Genomic DNA, 20,185 nt, shown 5'->3' with positions numbered 1-20,185 from the left:
ACATTGGTGGCTATATGAGACACCTGTCATGCCATTGTCGGGTGGGACACAGCTGTCCCAGAGGGGGAAAAGAATTTTGGGGCAGGAGTTTTCAGGGCTCATTGACCGGTCTTTAAACTAGATATGAGGGGGGAAGGGGAGATAACTGGGCCTGTCAAGATTAAACCTGAGGAAAGCATGCCACGGTTTGAAGGACACCACATTAGTGAGGACTCCCACTCTGACATTTCATCAGAGAAAGGTGATAGACGTTTAGAAATTACTGCTAGAGAACAATGGGAAAACCCTTTCCTAGAAGGGGAAAAGGGTACTAGGCTAAGAGTTAACAAAGCTCATGGACAGAGCTTTAAGCCGAAAGTTAAGGGGGAAGGGGATAAAACCAGGCCCGCTGGTAATGAACCTGAGTGTCAAGGGCCAAAGTTGGGGGTGAAATCAGTAGCCCAGGTCAAGTGCATCTACGCTAATGCACATAGCATGGGCAACAAACAGGATAAGCTAGAAGCCATTGTGTGGCAGGACAACTACACCATAGTCGCCATCACGGAAACGTGGTGGGATGATGGTCATGACTGGAATGCTGCAATGAGTGGCTATAAGCCCTTCAGAAGGAATAGGCAAGGAAGGAGGGGGGGGGGCGTGGCTCTGTACATTAGGGAGCTGTTTGACTCTATAGAGATAGACTCCAGTGATGAAGAAGTTGCGTGTTTATGGGTAAGGGTGAAAGGGAAGGCTAACAGAGGTGATTTTGTGCTGGGAGTCTGCTATAGACCACCCAACCAGGATGAGTAGGTTGATGAGGTATTCTATAAGCAGCTGGCTGCAGTCTCGCAAACGCCAGCCCTTGTTCTAGTTGGGGACTTCAACTTACCAGACATCTGCTGGAAATATAACACAGCAGAGAGCAGGCAGGCTAGGAGGTTCCTCGAGTGTATGGAGGATAACTTCCTGACGCAAATGGTAGGTGAGCCTACCAGGGGGGGTGCCTTGCTAGACCTACTGTTCACAAACAAAGAAGGGCTAGTGGGGGACGTGGAGGTCGGAGGACATCTTGGGCTTAGTGACCATGAAATGGTTAAGTTTTCCATTCGTAGTGAGGTAAGGAAAGGGGTTAACAAAACCTCCATCTTGGACTTCCGGTGCACAGACTTCAGCCTGTTCAGAACCCTGGTTGGGAGAGTCCTGTGGGAGGTAGTCCTGAGAGACAAAGGAGCCCAGGAAGGCTGGACGCTCTTCAAGAGGGAAATCCTAAAGGCCCAGGAGCACGCTGTCCCCATGAGGTGCACAATTAAAGGGCGGGGAAAATGGCCGGCCTGGATGAACAAAGAGCTCTTGATGGGACTTAAGGAAAAAAGGAATGTTTACCACCTTTGGAAGAGGGGACAGGCAACTCAGGAGGAGTACAGAGATCGTGTTAGGTCATACAGAGAAAAAATCAGGAAGGCAAAAGCCCAGCTGGAACTCAACCTGGCAATTAATATAAAGGACAACAAAAAAAGTTTCTATAAATACATCAACAAAAAGAGAGTGACAGAGAATGTCCATCCCTTACTGGATGCAGGGGGAAACCTTGCAACCAAGGATGAGGAGAAGGCTGAGATACTTAATGCCTTCTTTGCCTCTGTCTTTAATAGTCAGACCAGCTACCCCCAGGGTGTTCAGCTTCTTGGGCTGGAAGATAAGAATGGAGAACAGAACAACTCCCCTGTAATCCAGGAGGAAGTAGTTAATGATTTACTTATGCATCTGGATATGCATAAGTCTATGGGGCCGGATGGGATTCACCCAAAGGTTCTCAGGGAGCTGGCGGGAGAGCTCACCAAGCCTCTCTCCATTATCTATCAACAATCCTGGTCAACAGGGAAGGTACCAGATGACTGGAGGGTGGCCAATGTGACGCCCATCTACAAGAAGGGCCGGAAGGAGTTATCCCGGAAACTACAGGCCTGTCAGCCTGACCTCGGTACCGGGAAAGATCATGGGGAGGATCATCCTGAGTGAGCTCTCAAGGCAAGTGCAGGGCAGCCAAGGGATCAGGGCCAGCCAGCATGGGTTTATGAAAGGGAGGTCCTGCCTGACCAACTTGATCTCTTTCTATGACCATGTGACCCGCTTTCTCGATGAGGGGAAGGCTGTGGATGTTGTCTACCTGGACTTTGGTAAGGCCTTCGACACCATCCCCCATGGCATTCTCCTGGAGAAACTGGAGAATCATGGCATAGACAAGTGTAACCTCTGCTGGATAAAAAACTGGCTGGATGGCCGTGCCCAGCGAGTTGTGATTAATGGAGCAAAATCTGGTTGGCGGCCGGTCATCAGTGGTGTCCCTCAGGGCTCACTTTTGGGGCCAGTCTTGTTCAATATCTTTATTGATGATCTAGACAAGGGGATTGAATGCACCCTCAGTAAGTTTGCGGATGACACCAAACTAGGTGGGAGTGTTGATCTGCTTGAGGGTAGGAAGGCTTTACAGAGGGATCTAGACAGGTTGGATCAATGGACCAAGGCCAGTGGGATGAGGTTTAATAAGGCCAAGTGCTGGGTCCTGCATTTTGGTCACAACAACCCCGGGCAACGCTACAGGCTTGGGGAAGGGTGGCTGGAAAGCTGCCCATCAGAAAAGGACCTGGGAGTGTTAGTGGACAGCCGGCTTAACATGAGCCACCAGTGTGCCCAGGTGGCCAAGAAGGCCAACAGCATTCTGGCTTGTATCAGGAATAGCGTGGCCAGCAGGAGCAGGGAAGTGATCGTGTCTCTGTACTCGGCACTGGTGAGGCCTCACCTCGAGTACTGTGTTCAGTTTTGGGCCCCTCACTACAGGAAAGACATTGAAGTGCTGGAGCGTGTCCAGAGGAGAGCCACCAAGCTGGTGAGGGGTCTGGAGAACAAGTCCTGTGAGGAGAGGCTGAGGGAGCTGGGCATGTTTAGTTTGGAGAAGAGGAGGCTGAGGGGAGACCTCATTGCTCTCTACAACTACCTGAAAGGAAACTGTAGAGAGGCAGGGGTTGGCCTCTTCTCCCAAGGGAATAACGACAGGACCAGAGGAAATGGTATGAAGCTGCGGCAAGGGAGATTTAGATTAGATATTAGGAAGAATTACTTTACTGAAAGAGTGGTCAAGCACTAGAACAACCTGCCCAGGGAGGTGGTGGAGTCACCATCCCTGGAGGTATTTAAGAAACGTGTAGACATGGCTCTTCAGGGCATGCTCTAGTGCCCAAGATTATTGGTTTGTGGTGTGGGGTTGTGGGTGTGGAGTTTAGTTGGTGGGTGCTTTTTTTGTGTGTGTGTGGTTTTTTTTGTTTTTTTTTTTTTATGTGGTTGGACTCGATGATCTCAAAGGTCCCTTCCAACCACTAAGATTCTGTGATTCTGTGATTCTGTGATTCTATGAAACATGCCTAGAATTTTATGTAGTTCTGTACACTGTGACTGACCTTTTTGGAATTTTCCAGTGATCTTGTTAGGAGTCATGGAATTTGAATCATACGTGACTCTAGTTGAAATACTTGCCTGCACATTCTTCATCCTGAGCAATTTGGGATCCTACTTCCTGTTGTGAACTGGCTTACAGAGTATTCTGCTAATGAAAGATGAGGTAGTTGTAGAGTCTTGATTGGTACTTTGCTAATGTTGGAACCAGCTATAGTTGCCACTTTCTCCACCAGCAGGGGATAATCTAAATAGGCAAGATGTGCTTGTGTACGGGTTTCTTTTTAACAGAAGTAAAAAGTCCTTAAGCACTCTTTTTGTCTTAATGATGCTTGAATATTACTAGTTCTGATCACTGCTGATCCTTGGATTAAACGAATGTTCCATGTAGGAACAGAAGATAAACTGCTGGGTAGTCATGTTGATTATAGAGAATGAATGATGTGTGACCTAGCTTAAAAGTGAGTGATTGATACTTGTTTTCTGGTGTTGTAAAGGGATGGTGCAAAATGAATGGAAGTATATTTAAAAAAAAAAAAACAGTTGGGTATTCTGACCCTGCAGACAATCTTTACAGTTGGTGCAATATGGTATTACCTGCAGCTTGAAATGGTATGAGTTGCATACAAATAGTGGTTGTGGACAGCTGGCATACAGAGTCAAAGAAACTCCTGCTCCTAGGTTAAAAAAAGAAAAACACTCATTTTTCTGTGATTTGGCCTTTGTCTCTTCTGAGGTTTCAGCTGTCGTAGATCAAGTTCAAAGAAGAACCTTTTTCCTTTGTGCAGCTTTACCAGTGACTGAAATATCACTGTAGACATGTAACCTTGTAGAAGAACCCCGTGTTGGAGTGAGGGAGAAAGGGAGGAAGGCTTAGCGTTAACTGCTGTTTTGTAATTGCAAAGTACCAACTTCAGCTTTCCGCAATTGTCTCAAAAGGTAAGGGGATACCCTGGAAAAGCAGCAGGTGGCACTGTTTTACCTTCTACTGAGGAAAAAGTATGGGCATTCCACTTTTTTCCCAGTAGCAAAGTTGAGACATAATGAACGCAGTTTTCTACAGCAATCTTTCATCTTGTACTCATCTCTTCAGGGTGCCTGAGAACAATAAAGTCATAAGAAAGCTTTTTTTTTTCTTTAAAGATTGTATAGCTACTAAATATTTAAAAGCAGAAAGTTTAGAAACTGCATAATTCCTATTCTTAAGCTTCGCTCAGCAGAAAACTCCTATGATTCTACTCCTTAAGTCTTGTGGGAGCATCATTCTTTAGCATTCTGTTTTGTTGAGTTTGCTGTTTAAAAGAAACAAAGAAAAGCTATTCAAAGAACACAAGATGAAAATCTCCAACTATGGATTCTTTGTCCTGTATTAATTTCTGTTTAACGCCTATTGTAGCATGTCACAAGGGAATATAAGGTGGAATCTAAAAATAAGTTCTGGTTTTCCATAATGAGGCAACTATTTTCTCTAGTACTGGACTATTTTGCCTAAAACTTGTATCACCTTCAAGTGGGTGACTGATCTATGAAATTCTGCCTATCCTGTTGTTCCAGATTATGAGACTGCAAGTGGTGACTTGGAATGGAAGTGCCTAAGCAGTCTTTCCCAAAATGAAAGTGTAAAGGAAGAGATAGGAAGACTCTGAAACTTTCTTGTATCTGTATAGGGTCATGTTGCACCAAGTTGTTGAGGTAGATAGTTATGTTTCATTTCAGACAAGAAATAGATGCAACATTTATAGTGTCTGCTTGGTCATGCAGAAGCCTCTCCTGATATCCCTTCTGTACGCAGGGTTTCTGTCATTGGAGAAGACCCTGCTGCTTTTGTCTCAGAAGCGTGTGAAGGTTTCCTTGTTCTGGAGCTCCATTTTTTCTTTTTCCTGAGGCAAGAGCAAGTCTTGAAGTCAGCTGTTGGTGAGAGAATCTATTGACAACTTGGCCTAGTGGTTCTGTAGACACCATGCATACTGGAAGTATATCTCTGATGGAAGCAATGAAAATGTTTTTCCAGTGCATCCTATGCTGAAGCAGCAACCTTCAACCAGTAGTATCACCAAAGTGCACCAGAATAGGAGACCTGTGAATTTTTCATTGAGTTAGCACAAAGTCTGGTCTGGTACAAAAGAATGATATCCTGTGAATCAAAACTTAGTCTGATAAACATAGGCCCAAGAAAGCTTGCAGAAGAGATTGCACAAGAACTGCTTTTTCTTGGGGGAAAAAACTTAATCAGCTGCATAGAAATGTCAAAGTTAATGGAACATCAACTAGCTGACAATGAAGACTGTGAAGTAAGTTAGCAATGACAAACCTTGAGGTAGCTTCAAAACTAGACCGGTTGCAAACAGCATGTGACTTCACAAACATTATATTCTAGTAGTGTACCAGAAACCCACTGAGACAAGATCTTCAAGAAATACAAGTTGAGGATCTTAAAAAAAATAATAAAAAAACCAAACAACAACCCATGAATTAGAAATGTACATAACAGCTAATATGAAGGCCTCTGTCTGGGACCAGGAACAGCAAATGTGAGGCCCGTAGTTGTAACAGGTTTGGGTTTTTTTTCACATTCTCTGTCTTCCAACAAAGTGTCACCAAAAGCAAGATAGCCAGTCACTATAAAGCAAAACACAACAAATCCCTGACAAAGAAAGGGCAGGTAGCTGCTAAGGAAGGAGTATTCCTACAATTCCATTACTGAAAATTACATTGGTATTCCTGGATAATACTGAATATTGTTAGAGTGGAATCCCACAATAGGCCTGAGACTGGTAGCGGAAAACAGGGAACTGCTCCCCCTCTTTTGCTATTGTGAAAGGATCACAAGTGCATGTAACACTGCATTTGACGATCTAATACAGGCTGAGATTGTATCAAGAACATGAGAGAAATGACAAGTTGCTCAGCCAAGTCTAGAGATTTCAGAGATTTGTCAGGTGGGTCCTCACGGGGAGTTCCTGGCAGGGCTGATCATCTTGTGGCTGGTTAGCCACAGGAGAGGTTCCAGATAGTATTAAAGAAGCCCATTCTCTTCCGATTCTGGAAACCCTGGACCGTGAACTGTTGGAGGATGTTAGTAAATGGAGGTCAGTAATAGTTACAGAGATTGTGCAGCAGCCCTTCTCTAGTTTACTGACAAATTATGTAATGTTTACCTGGTTAATACATGGTAAAATTAATTTTCAGAACCGTGTTTCTTGGACGACTTGTCTGTCCTACATCTAGAAATAGGCTAAAAAGAACTACAAGCTACAAGGAGTTAGCATATGGACACTACTAATACATTTATTAATGGATGTTAGTTAATGCGAAGGAGGAAGTTGTGAACCTCGCTACATCCTGCTACAGGAGCAGGAGTTTAGAATCAAAGGGATTATTCATATCTAATTCAGAATGAAGGAAGGCAGTCTAAAGCCTGGTAACTAACCCATTGGTCTTGAAGCTGGAGTTTGAAGATGTGAGGTCAACAATAGTTTTCTCAGCTTTGAAGATGTTCAGAGTGGGCCACCAGTAACAGATGCCATATAAGGAGTTTATTTACAACCTTTTCAAAAATCCTTGAAGAAGTCAAAGAGGTAGAAGGACACTTGGCATACTTTTTTATGTCTCTGCAGGACTAAGTGCTCTCTAGCTTATGCTATTGGAAAGACAGATAATTCTTTCAGACAGGACAGGCAGATTTATTGTGTCTGCTCAGCTGTATTGACCTGTAACTATCTGCAATAATTTTTAATCTATCCACTCTCTTTTTTTTATTGTGCCTGGTTACTGCATAATTGAAGGTTCTGTCTTTAGCTGAAATATTCTTTGAGTGAACATTCAGTATTTCTTCTTGGTTTTTTAATAACTATTTGAAGTTCAATTTATTGAACTACATCTCCTACTACAGTGTCTTCTCTGTATTACCTTTCTTATTCTTACTAAGTCATGCTTGATTTCATTTGTTTCTTTCCTTATATAGCAAGAAGAGTTGATCTTAATGTCTGTCTTTTAAAGGAAATCTTCCTTCTATTTCTTTCCTCTTTTTTTGCTGTCAATGTTTGTTTAACCTGTAATCAACTCAGTACACATTATCACTGCTGTCAAGGGACACCATAGAGGACCATTTTCCCTGTTGAAAGGAGTGTCTGCAATGCAAACGTGCATGCTTTTGTCAGTCAGATATCCCAGAACTGGCTTAAATTTCAACCTTGAATTTCAGCCTGTAAAGGCTTTCGTTTGTTTGTATTTAAAAGCAATTTCTGCACCAGCACATTTCTCTAGGTAATTGAAGGTGGTCAGGAGTTGGAATTCTAAAACTCAAGTTCTGGGATTGTTTAGCCTGGAGAAAAGAAGGTTCAAGAGGCACCTTATCAATGTGTATAAATACTTGATGAGAAAGAGTGAAGATTTGTCTAGGCTTATTTCAGTGGTATCCAGTGAAACGGCAAGAGGAAATGGCCAGAAACTGAAAACCAGGAAATTCTACTTAAACTTTTTTATTTTATTTTTTTTTTTTTTACTATAATGGCAATTGATCACTGGAACAGGTTGCTCAGAGAGGGATATGGCGTTTCCATTCATGGAGGTACTCAAAACCAGACTGGTCAGCCCTGGGAAACCTGTTGTAGGTGACTCTGAGCATGCTGGGTGGACTAGACAAGAGATGCCTTCCGACCTTAACCACTCTCCAATTCTGTGAAAGTGAATTAGTGGTCAGTGTGTAGATGAGGTGCTATAAATGCATAAGAAGAAAACATGTGAGGAGATTTAGGTAAATAGTGGACCTGGACCTTCTCTCTTGTGGTCTTAGTGTGGCTATCCATGTTTGTATATTAATTCAGCATAGACAAATTTTACTTGACATGCAGCTGCAAATAGCTTCAGCAGAAGAGAAGACCCTTATATTACATCTTCCTTTCTTGGCAGAGTACGGACACTGAGAATGCAGTTAAGGCTATACACAGTATTGTTATTTCTCCAAGTTTATCTCAAAGCAGATTTGCCTCTGAGCTTCCTATCAATATAGTAATTCCTTATATATAACCTCTGATATGCCCAAGTGTCTCCTTCCTTCCAAAAGACAACAGCAGGCAGTGGTGACTCAGCCTGTGTTGCCTGTATGTGAATGTAGGTGTTTCATTCTGTATATAAGTATAGACTTAAAATGCAAACTTTTCCTGAACCTCCCAATGATAACTGCTAGAGTAGGACACTATTCTGTCTGAAGGTATACCCAAATAAGCTCTTTGGGAAATACGCAGTCTGTCTGTGAATATACAGACAGGCATTGCCATGAAAAGCTTCTAAAGTTGATAAGGAAAGTGAAGAAGGCTGGACGAAAAGCAGGGAAAGAGTAATGCCTGCTTCTTAGAGAAATTATCCAAAACCATAAAGATAAAATCGAGGTGGAGTTAAGAGTCAAACTCTTTGGTAGAATAATACAATTTAGGATTGCAACTGTGTTTATACAAGGGATTTGCACTATTAGATGACTTTGTTTTATAGTTTTGAAGGTAATAACAGGCTGTAATCTGATGTTGTTTCTTAATAGCATGTTATTCTTGATGAACACCATTTGGGACTGGATATTTTAAAAAAGCTACTTACATACTTAATGTTGCAATTAGGTAGGTTTCCATTAGAATTTTTTGAAGTATCTAAACAGGTTAGATTCTTAAATCCTAATAACGTTAATGGAATTTTAATTTAGGTTTCTAAGATACATAGATATTTTGATGATTTTTTAAATGTACTTCTGAAGACACTAATCTGCCTTTTGAAAACATTCAGCAAGATTTCATTACAATACAAATCTACTAAATAAAACATTCATCTTTGCTCAGACTGGGCAGTACATAACTTCTGAACCTTGCTGCTTTCACTCTTGTTAAAGCTTAGTATTATGCTGATGGTGAGCTGAAGTAGCACATGGCCAGCCTGGCATTGAAGAGACGCTAAACAAAATCAACATAATGACTGTGTATTTGGACATTTGCTCTCTCTGGAGTTATACCTACTGGGCTTTTCTGAAAATGTCATATGTGCACAAAGAATTAAATAAATCAACTATGTTTTTGTTGCAAGCCATTGGATCAGACTATGGCATTACCTTGAATCTGTGGATGGCTGGAAGCAACTGGGACAGAAGTTTAAATGTCAAGTGTGATGTTGCCATTTTACCTTCTGTGTTAAAAGATGCCTAGGAAAGGGCAGGGTGGATTGAAACACCTCACTGAGTACCACCTGAGCCAAATAAGGTAAGGAAACAATCGTGAAGACAGAAGTCAAGTCTATCTCCTAAAAGCAAACTCTGAGCTAAGTAAGTGGTGTAAAAGTAAACTGTGCATCTTGAAACTGTAAACAGAAATGTCTTTACAGGAGAGGACAGATTATTTATAAGATCTAAAATTGATGACTTTGAAAAAATAATAGCTAAACAGGATTAAAATAATGCAAACTGTGTGGTTCCATTGGTTAGGTATTAATATATTTAATTGAAATTGACAATAAATAACCAAGGCACCCGTGGGCTAGGCATGTCCTTACTAAGAGACTTGCCTCCAAAATTGTACTGACACACACTAGAAAGAAGATTGATTAAAAGAGAGCTCTGCTACCAACTGTATATATATGTTCAGAGATGGGGGCAAGTGCCAGAGCATTTGGGTGCTGTCACTAGAGGGAAAGGTATGGGTGGGAAGCCTGTAGTAATCAGGTGAAGGATTGTGAGGAAGAAATAGGGTCTTTTTTTCCTTCTCCTCACCCTTTTAGAGCTTTCCAGCATTCTGGAGCCTCCCTGGCCCTTGCCAGTCTCCCCACGGAGATCACACACCGTTCTTCTCTCAAGTTCCTTCTGGGCAGACCCTTTCAGGTGGCTCTGAACAGTGCATCCTGGAGTTCATCTCAGCTACGATAACCAGGGCAGCAGCCTTCTCTGTGAATCCCACCAGAAGCTGGGTCGATGCTGACAGCTTAGCCTCACAAATCCTGCAGGGGGAGTTTCCTTCTCCCTCTTATGCTTTTAAGGTACTTTAAAATTTAGGTGTCTAGATGTGCTTGCTAAAACAGGTTTAAGAAATAGTTACTAGAGAATGGAGACTTATCTTGCCTAATGGAAGCACTTTGACTAAGTAACTTCACCTCTTTTGGAGTCGGTAGAGGGAGAGACCCCTCTGAAGAGCAATTCAGTCCTGATCAGAATTAGTGTAACAATCTCCGCCACTGCCTACTCAAAGATAGTAGTGATAATTTCAGTCTCCCTCTTTCTTTTAGGGGTGGTAGCTTTGATTCTTTCTCTCCTATAGGTCCTAGTTTCAGGCAACTGCATTGCTTGAAATATGATAACATGGGCAATAGTTGCTTTATGGATCCTTCTGAGTGACTGGGTATCCCAATCACTGCTGTTCGAAAGGAGACTGGACTGGGTTGTCAAAGACATTCATGCAGAAATCTCTGTATCCTTCAGAATATCAAGCACTGTTGAACGCAAAAGATGTAACAATTATTTGGGGGTTGGACTAGATGATCTCCAGAGGTCCCTTCCAACCCTATGATTCTATGATTCTATGATTCTATGATTTTTAAAAGCATTAATAGTATCTGATTAACTTTTCTTGTCTTGGTCTTAGCTGCTAGAAGGAATAGCTGGATGGATTTCCAAGGGTTTGGGTTTTTTGCTTGTTTCATCTTCATGTCTCTGACTGTTTTCTTTCTTTGACATTCCTTTTTTTTTTTTCTTGGCAGCCTTCAGCAATATTTGTAGGAGTGAGAATGTGGCATCATAGCATACTGAAAGCTTTCTATCGTGTTTGTGAAGGAGGTTACTGAATTTCATTAGGGAAAGTCAAGGGAATTTTTAACTATGTTCAGTGCTTTAAAATCAATGCGTTTAGCTCCTGTCTACAGAAATATATTTAATTTCAAACCAGTTTTTGTAGAATCATAGACTGTTTTGGGTTGGAAGGGACCTTAAAAATCATTGAGATCCAACCCCCCTGCCCTGGGCAGGGACACCTCCCACTAGACCAGGCTGCTCAAAGCCCCATCCAGCCTGGCCTTGAACACCTCCAGGGATGGGGCATCCACAGCTTCCCTGGGCAACTTGTTCCAGTGCCTTACGCTTGGAGTAAAGAATTTATTCCTGATATCTAATCTAAATCTATGCCTTTTCAGTTTAAAACTTTTACCCCTTGTCCTATTGCTACAGACCCTGGTAAAGAGTTCATCCCCATCTTTTCTGCAGATGCTGGAAGGCCGCTATAAGCTCTCCCTGGCGCCTTCTCTTCTCCAGGCTGAACAACCCCAACTCTCTCAGCCTGTCCTCACAGGGCAGGTGCTCCAGGCCTCTATTCATTTTTGTGGCCCTCCTCTGGACCTGCTCCAACAGGTCCATGTCTTTCCTGTGCTGTGTCCTCCAGAGCCGGATGCAGTACTCCAGCTGGGAGTACACCAGGATGTACACCTGCACAGAGTAGAGGGGCTGAATCATCTCCCTCGACCTCATGGTTTTGAGGTAAGCAGTTTCAAAAATCCTTTAATGTTGCAGCTGTTTTTTCCTATGGAAGATAGAATAGTTGTTAAAATATATAGTGATATTGGCAGAAGGGAAGGAGTCATCACAGAGGAGAGAGAGTGAACAAATGGAGTACGGTGTTGGAGTTGAAGTCTAAGGGGATGTAATGTTGCAAATAGTGGTGGAAGATTTAAAAGAGCCTGACAATATTTCCATGGACCTTTTACTGCTAAATTTCAATAATTTGCTAACACTTCATAATCATTTTTCTCGGTGTCACTTAGAGTTAACTTCAAAACTTGGTTGCTGTTGTTTAAATCTGATGCAGATTCCTCATTATGTGTTTCATGGAGAAAAGGTGAAGCCTTTTAAATTCAGATGCTGTCCTGTATGCCATGTAAAGATTAGAATGGAAGAAGTGTTTGCAGCATGACTTTCAGATGAGTACTTAATGGAAGCAAAGCGCTTGCCTGAGCGAGAAAAGTGATTTTTCCTTCAACATCCAGTCATTTCACCGTCTTCTGAGGGAAAAGAAAATTAAACATAAAGTGGAATAGGAAAGTGCTTATTTTGAGTACTGTAAAGAGAACCAAGGAGCTCGTTTGCAGATGGAGTTTAACCTTATGTTCCTTACTTCACTGTCACTCAGTTTTTACTGTGAAGCTGTTCTGAGAAGCTTCTGCTGCACTTAATAGTATGCAAATTGTAGTCTCAGTTGCACTGATATAAATTTGGAGTTACTCTATTGAGGCTTTTGGTAGACTAGCAATTGTAATACTTGGCTGCTCTGTTACTATATAGAAATGTATGAAGCCTAATAGTTACTGACTTCTGTGAGCCAAAAAAATTCTGTGAGTGAGGAAACACACTGCCTTTTTTGTCCAGAAATGCCAATGAAAACAAGGGGATTTTTGCATATACTGGAAGAGTAGGAGTGCATGTTAAAGCTGAATAAAAAAAAAAAAAAGAAAAAAAAAGAAAAAAGAACAGAGCTGAGAACTATTAAACAAACTAGGAAGAAGTAGCAAAATAAACAGTGTACAATAAAATATAGGTGAGAGTGTAGAACTGCATGATTCCATACTTAATCCTACTGAGATCTAGCAACTCATATATCAATCCCCTGCCACCATTTTTCTTTACATATTATCAAAACTATATATCAGAAAATACTTGCTAAACAGACCCTTATCAAATTTGCAAGTGGCAGCTCTATGGAGTCTGTTTTCAAGGAAGTATTTGAGAACCTTCATGCAATTCACAATTTTGTGTATTTCCAAATGGAAATGCTCTGGAGACCAGGAGCTGGCCTATATTTATGACTAGGGATGGCTGCTGGTTATGGTGGTACAGGGAATAAAGTATTATTTTAATATTCATTTTATTCGTGTGTGTTTCTGGCTTCTAAAAAACAGTACCTCAATGCTTTGTGTTTACAAAAGAAAAAAACCAAAACCAACAAAAATCCACCCCAAGAAGAGAAAGCTAAGGAAATAATAATAAATCAGATAAAGCCAACATCAGGTTGAAATTTTCCAGTTCCCTTTGTCTTGAACATTAACATGTTCTGTCATGAGATGCTTGTAAGGAAAGGTTAGAACGAGAATGGAACGGAATGAAACTTTGAATTTAGACCTGCTTTGAGTAGGAGGTTGGACTAAATCACCTCCAGCAGTCCCTTCCAATCTAAATACTTCGGTACTTCTACAAAGGGAAAGAGAAGGAAAGTGATGGTAAATTACTGCTCTCATGAGTGAGACCTCTCTCATGTTACCTCTTGGAAAATCTAGTTTGAAAGAATGCCATTGTTTGAGACTTTTTACTTCTTAGTTTATGTTGTAAGCTTGCATTGTGTGTATTGTGATTTGTATTGTGGTTTCCTAGAGGATTTATCTGAAGGCATTTCTGCCATAGGACCGTAAAATTATATAAGTTACGTAGAGCTATAGGGTGATAACAGTATTTTTAGGGGAAATATACTTTATTGATAATTGGGACTGAATATTTAGGTAATTGCTAATTTACTCATTAAAATTTTGAAAATTTGCAACAGAAGATGACCTATTCATTATGTGCTTGGGTTAAGCAGTTGTTCCTCTTTAAAAGAAGTTTTAGTCACCCCCTCAGGAAGGAAAACTAATCTAATCTAGTCTGATTTAGACAGCCAGTCATGCAAAGGGTGCACAGGCAACAACACAGTCCAAAACATACTTTCTGAAAAGAGCCCCACATACTGAAATCATTTGGGATCAGCTTTTGGCTGTTTCATAAGCAAACCCGAGGTTTAACTTCACGAAATAAATGCTTCACCATGAATAATGCACCCAGCTGTATCTCTAAATGCCATTTGCCCAACCGCTTAACTATTCATCCTTTTGACCAAGGTTTATGGTGGTGTGAAATGAGGCTTAACTTCGCAAATATGGAATGTATAGTAAAATTATCCCCTTTTGTGAAATTGAAGGAATAAGCTTCTGATGGGTGTTTATGTACTGTGCAAACAGATTATAGAAGATTAAAAGGAAATTTTAATGAAGTGAAAAGCAGCCCTTGCAGATTCTAACCCTCATGATTAGAGGAGCAGAAGCTAGGGGATTTAGGAGGGTTTAGCAAGATGAGGTTGATGGGGTAGGGAGATTACGACCTGCGACTGGAACCAGTTGCTTGTCTAACTCATGTTTTCTTAGATAATGCATTTAGGGCTCCAGTTCTTTCAAGAACAATGAGGGTGAGAATAGCAGAAGAAATGTAGTCTTAAAATATCGAGACCTATTTTTATTAAGAAAGTAACGAAACACAGAAGTCAAACACAGAGTCAAAACATAGTGTGACTCAACAAAACAGAAGAATACAGCATTTACATATATGTGAAGGGGACTTTGCAAGTCATAGGCTAATACAATTGTTTTCTGTACTTCTTGTAACAAAAATCACAGAAAAGAGGCTTAAGACAGTGCTTGGGATTATAACCTGAACTCGTCATCATGTTTTAAGTATGTTGTTAAAACAGAAAAGAAACTTGGTCTGTAATACAAGTGTAAGTTGTTGTATAAATTATTCCAAAGGAAATACTTGTTTTAGACCAAAAATTGCGTAGAATATGTATTACAGAATACTGAAAGCATTTGAAGAATCCAAAAAAGATATTGACAAGCAGCATTCATAATTCCTAATGAAAGAAAGTCAAAAAAGCTTAAAGTGTTACTGCCAAGATGCAGTGACAAAACTGCTGAAGGACCACAACGGATGACTACAGCACAGAATTATTTTGCTCTCCTTTGTTATACGGGTTATGCCTCTCATCATCCACCTAAAGTGAACTCGAGTTCTGGGCAAATGTCAGTTTTGCAAGTGGACTTGTTTTCTATCCTTACAAAATGCCTGAGGCAGCAATGCCCCAAAACAACTGGACTTTGTTTAGCATCAGTGGAGCTTCCCATTTTGCTGCAGTCTCAAGTTGTCCTGGGCTAAGAGCTCTGTGGAGAAATTTTTGACATGGTACTTTTTATTTTGTATCTTAAATCTCCATACTTTTCTGCAGACAGGATGGATGAAATTCTTTTTATGATATCATACGCTCACATTATCATACAATTTCAGAACAGGTACTTTCACTTTCTTCTTTGTAATTGCAGGTGTTCTACGAACTTTCTCCTTTCATAGTCTGCCTCAGTAAAATCTATTCTTCAAATTCTAAACAAGAAAAAGCATCTGTCAATCAGAGTTTAGAGAGCTCCTTAGGTTCTTACATTTAAAAAAGTCATTGCAAGCATTCTTAAAAAGCAAAGCATTAGAATTGGAGCAGATGATTTGTTTTACTCTGGCAAGTGGAATGAGCAGTATGAATCCATTTGGACATCTTTATAATTTCTTCTAGACCCTCAAAGTAGTAAGCTACCTATGGCTTTAAGCACCTTTAGATACCTAAGACATCAGGTGTATGTCACTAGAATTCTTTATTCGCAGCTCAATTGATAATAATATTATATCATTTGAGTATCAAGTAGTACAAAGCTATCTAAAGACTGATTTTGTCCATGCAGACGACTTGGAACCAAATCTAAAACCATAGTATCAGTGATTCTCAGGTGAGGCATTCCCTGGTCTGTCATGCACGTGAAGACAGTCTCGGAGAGATGCAATAAAGCAGAAGTGGCCTTCAGAAAAGTGGTCAAAAGATGAAATAGACTTGGCATAGCTTCACTTATGGCTAAGGAGTTGTCCTAGAATGCAGAAGGCCATTCTTGAAATTCCTGCTTGTCTGGTTTTGCAGAATGTATTTAAACCCCTGTTTCCCAGAACCTACAGAGTTTCTATATTGTGGAATATAGATTTTGTGTTTTGACCAGTTAATACTTTTTAAAACTTTGGAAGAAGGAACTTGAATGATCTACTTTGGAAAAATGAAGCAGTGGTAAGAAGACTCACCTGGGATAGACATCCAAAGCACCAGTTTGGAGCAAGTATATCAGATATGGGAAGGAAGACAGTCTTGCCATGGTACAGTAAGAGCACAATTCTCTGAGCTGATAGATGTTTGTGATGATGTCCCTTCTTATTTTTGGAAGGTGGGTACCTAATTTCAGGATTGAAGAGACTGATTAAAGCAGATGATGTTGGGGTAACAGCAGGACCTCCTTATGGCCAGATCATCTTTGTGAGTTACAACATCCCACACCTTTCCTCATTGTTTCACTCCTGGCTAGCTTAGGGGGCTCAAGTCATCTAGGGTCAGATTCCTGTTTTTGCTGGACTTAAACTGAAGCTGTATGTCTGAACACACCTTTTGAATTGGAAGCTTAGCAATCAGCTCGCAAAATCTCCACTGTTCCAACTTCTACAAAAGCACTGAGAATCTTGTTTTTAGAACCTGAGACAACTATATTGTGTTTCCTGTGACCATCTGTAGTGTAAATGTCAAATAATGAATATTAAACTATTCCTTAAGATAGATCTGCACGCTGCTGAAAATACAGTTTTCAAATCTGCTTTTACAAGATTGGAAGAATGCAAGGAAATTGGTCTATAGCTTCGTGCTGGAGGGAGTTATATAGCTCAAGTTATAATTTCTGTTGATTGACGCTCTAATGAATTATTTACCTATTGACTTTCAAAAAGTGATCTGCCTATGGAGTGGGGAAACATGTAATTTTCACTCATCACAGGTGAACTTGGCAATCCAGCATAAGGAAGAAATAAATAAGTTTGAACTAATGGGAGCTGGCTTTAGAACTATGATTTGACCAAATGATTACTATAGCCAATTTTCTGTGAACTTTAAGCTTCAAAGGAAAATTATATCTCCACATTAGCTTGAGGGAAATGTAGTTCAGACAACATTGCAGACCTGAAGAAATTTCCAGAAACTTGTCTGATTTTATTCTGGCTGTATCAGTCAGTCCAAGGAAAGATACTGCATCTCTACACACCTGCCTGGCTTATGTTCTTACAACATCCTGGGTGAAGCCCCTATATGTAAAATACACTTTTTCAAATAATGGAGATCACATTAGTAATGATGATATTCTCTGCATTTCAGTCCTAGAAAAATGAGCATGAATGAGCTTACACTGATTTTCATGAAGTCAGAGGGTTATTACTAGTATTGGAGTTAACTAGTTCAACATTTTGGGGTCTGTATGTTACATTATGTATGTTTTACATATGTATATAGAGTGAAGTCTTTCCATCTCTGCCTACTGTTTTCACAGTGTTGTACTTAAGCATTAAAAGCTACTAATAAACCTTGATTCAGTGGAGTTCCCTATTTTCTTATTCACAGAATGATAGGGTTGGAAGGAACCTCTGGAGATCATCTAGTCCAACCCCTCTGCCAGAGCAGGGTCACCTAAAGCAGGTTGCACAGGATTACGTCCAGGCCAGTTTTGAATGTCTCCAGAGAAGGAGAATCCACAACCCCTCTGAGCAGCCTGTTCCAGTGCTCTTCCACCCTCAAAGTAAAGAAGTTTTTCCTTATGTTCAGATGGAACTTTACGTGTTCCAGCTTGTGGCCGTTGCACCTTGTCCTATTGCTGGGGACACTACTGAAAAGAGTCTGGCCCCATCCTCTTGCCCCCCGCCCTTTAGATATTTATAAGCATTGATAAAATCCCCTCAGTCTTTTCCAGGCTAAACAGACGCAGGTCTCTCAGCCTTTCCTCATAAGAGAGGTGCTCCAGTCCCTTGATCATCTTTGTAGCCCTCCACTGGACCCTCTCCTGTAGTTCCTTGGCTTTCTTGAACCGGGGAGCCCAGGACTGGACTCAGTACTCCAGATGCGGCCTCACCAGGGCAGAGTAGAGGGGGAGGATGACCTCCCTCGACCTGCTGGCCACGCTCTTTTTAATGCATGCCAGGAGACCATTGGCCTTCTTGGCTAATAGGATTTCATAGAATCATAGAATTTGGCATATGTTCTTTTAGCTTATGAATACTGAAGGTAAGGAAAATAACATGCTGTTTAAGGCAACAGCAAAAATAACTTGTGGTCCTGTCTGCTCAAGGTAAAGACAAGGTTACCTTTGTCAACTTCTTTTCTATGGACAGCTACATTTATAGGATATAATGGTAGGAGGAGGCTTCTAGAATAAGTAAGCACAATATTCTGAACAAATTCTGCTGAAGAAGATAATTGAACCTTATGAAGATTCACTTGTAGGGGTTTCATTTTGTCCCTCTTTATCTTTCTGTTTTCTCTGGGAGACTAGCTTTGACTTTGTAAATTGGGTAACAGTGGATTTTTGTTGAAAATGTTGCACTGGGTCTCTTATTTAGACACTTGAATGTTTTTTTTTTTTTTATTTTGTAAAACCTTCAACTGAAACAGATGTGTTTCCAGACTTTTCTGGGTTTTTTTGTGAACTTTTGTACAATTCCTGAGATAGAGGTGAGCTGTTGGTATTTTCTTCCTTGCTGCTAATCTGTGAAGTGTGAAAGCAACTTTTTCTTAACAATGCACATCTCAGATCTTTATAGCCACGGTTTTGCTAGTCAAAGCAGCAGTCCTTTGCCAGCCTGATGTCTTTTGCTGCTGCTGCTGCTGAAGACTAGTGAAATATGGACGAACTGGGAGAGACCATAATGCTATATGAGGGATGAATGACCACTTGAATGACTTTGATGATTGTTTCACTCACAACTGTGTGGATTGTGTTCTGATATTCTGAAATAAGTTCAGCTCTTGCTGCTGCTGTCTCCTGCATATCTTGCATACAGTTCATTATCCTTCTGACTTGTTCATTTTACTGTAGTTTCCCCTTCAGCATATCTTACTAGGACAAGAATTACAAAATACTTACTTTAGTCACCCATGAAGTATATCATGCTTTGAGGTTCAAACTGTGACTTCTACAATGAACAGCTTATAAGAAAGTTTAAAAAAGAAATCAAGGGCTGATTTTTAAGGCAGTGAAGCCATTACATTTGGACGCATTGCCATGTATCTTGTGGAGATTTTTCACAACAGATGAAAGGTCAGTTGCAAAATCTGCAGTGGAACTGACATTTTTCATCTCTGCTCCTGTCTGCACAGTACTTTAGACAAGGAAGAAACTTTATCTGTTATGTAATCAATAGTAAAAACAAATGGGGAAATCCCCTTTAAATACATTTTATTTTAAAAGATGTGAAGATATCACTGCAAATTAACTATGTCACAGTCATTTCTCATTTATAATAAGAAGAACAAGGTTTTTTTTTTTTCATGGTAATGATCAGTTTGGGCCTGATATTCACGTTCAGATGTGTATTAAGACATTGGTGGAGACAGATGCCCTCAGAGCACTGTTCACCATCTTAGAGCTTGGTGGACTTCTAGCAGCACTTTAAATAAAGAAAAAAGTAACTTGTGAGGTTGGAGTGCTCAGCGTTTTGGGGAATGTGTGAGCTGTGTCCTGCAGGGCCTCTGAGTCCCCAAAGATTTAGGGTCTTCAACATTAAATCAGTCCAGCTGGTGGTCTTGCCTTCATGTGCAGCGGTGCTTTTTACTGTTGTTACTGAAAAGAGAAGACATCTCTTTGGCCATTTGATATGTGTAGGAAATCTGTAGATGAAAGGATTCATTTCTGCTTTTTTTTTGAAAAATGGAGAGGATGCTAATTGCACCCTTTTGCATAAAATCCAGCTTCAAATCGAGAGAATCTTTCCTTTTAATACTGACTCATTTTTCTTTATCATATGTGGGTTTTGCTGTCTGGGAGAGATGGATGTAATAAAACTTCTTCTAAACTGTCTAAAAGAACTAGGATGCCAATTAACCTT

Source organism: Rissa tridactyla, chromosome Z (genome assembly GCF_028500815.1).
Source record: "Rissa tridactyla isolate bRisTri1 chromosome Z, bRisTri1.patW.cur.20221130, whole genome shotgun sequence".
NCBI classification, from domain to species: domain Eukaryota; kingdom Metazoa; phylum Chordata; class Aves; order Charadriiformes; family Laridae; genus Rissa; species Rissa tridactyla.
This window is presented reverse-complemented; position numbering follows the sequence as displayed.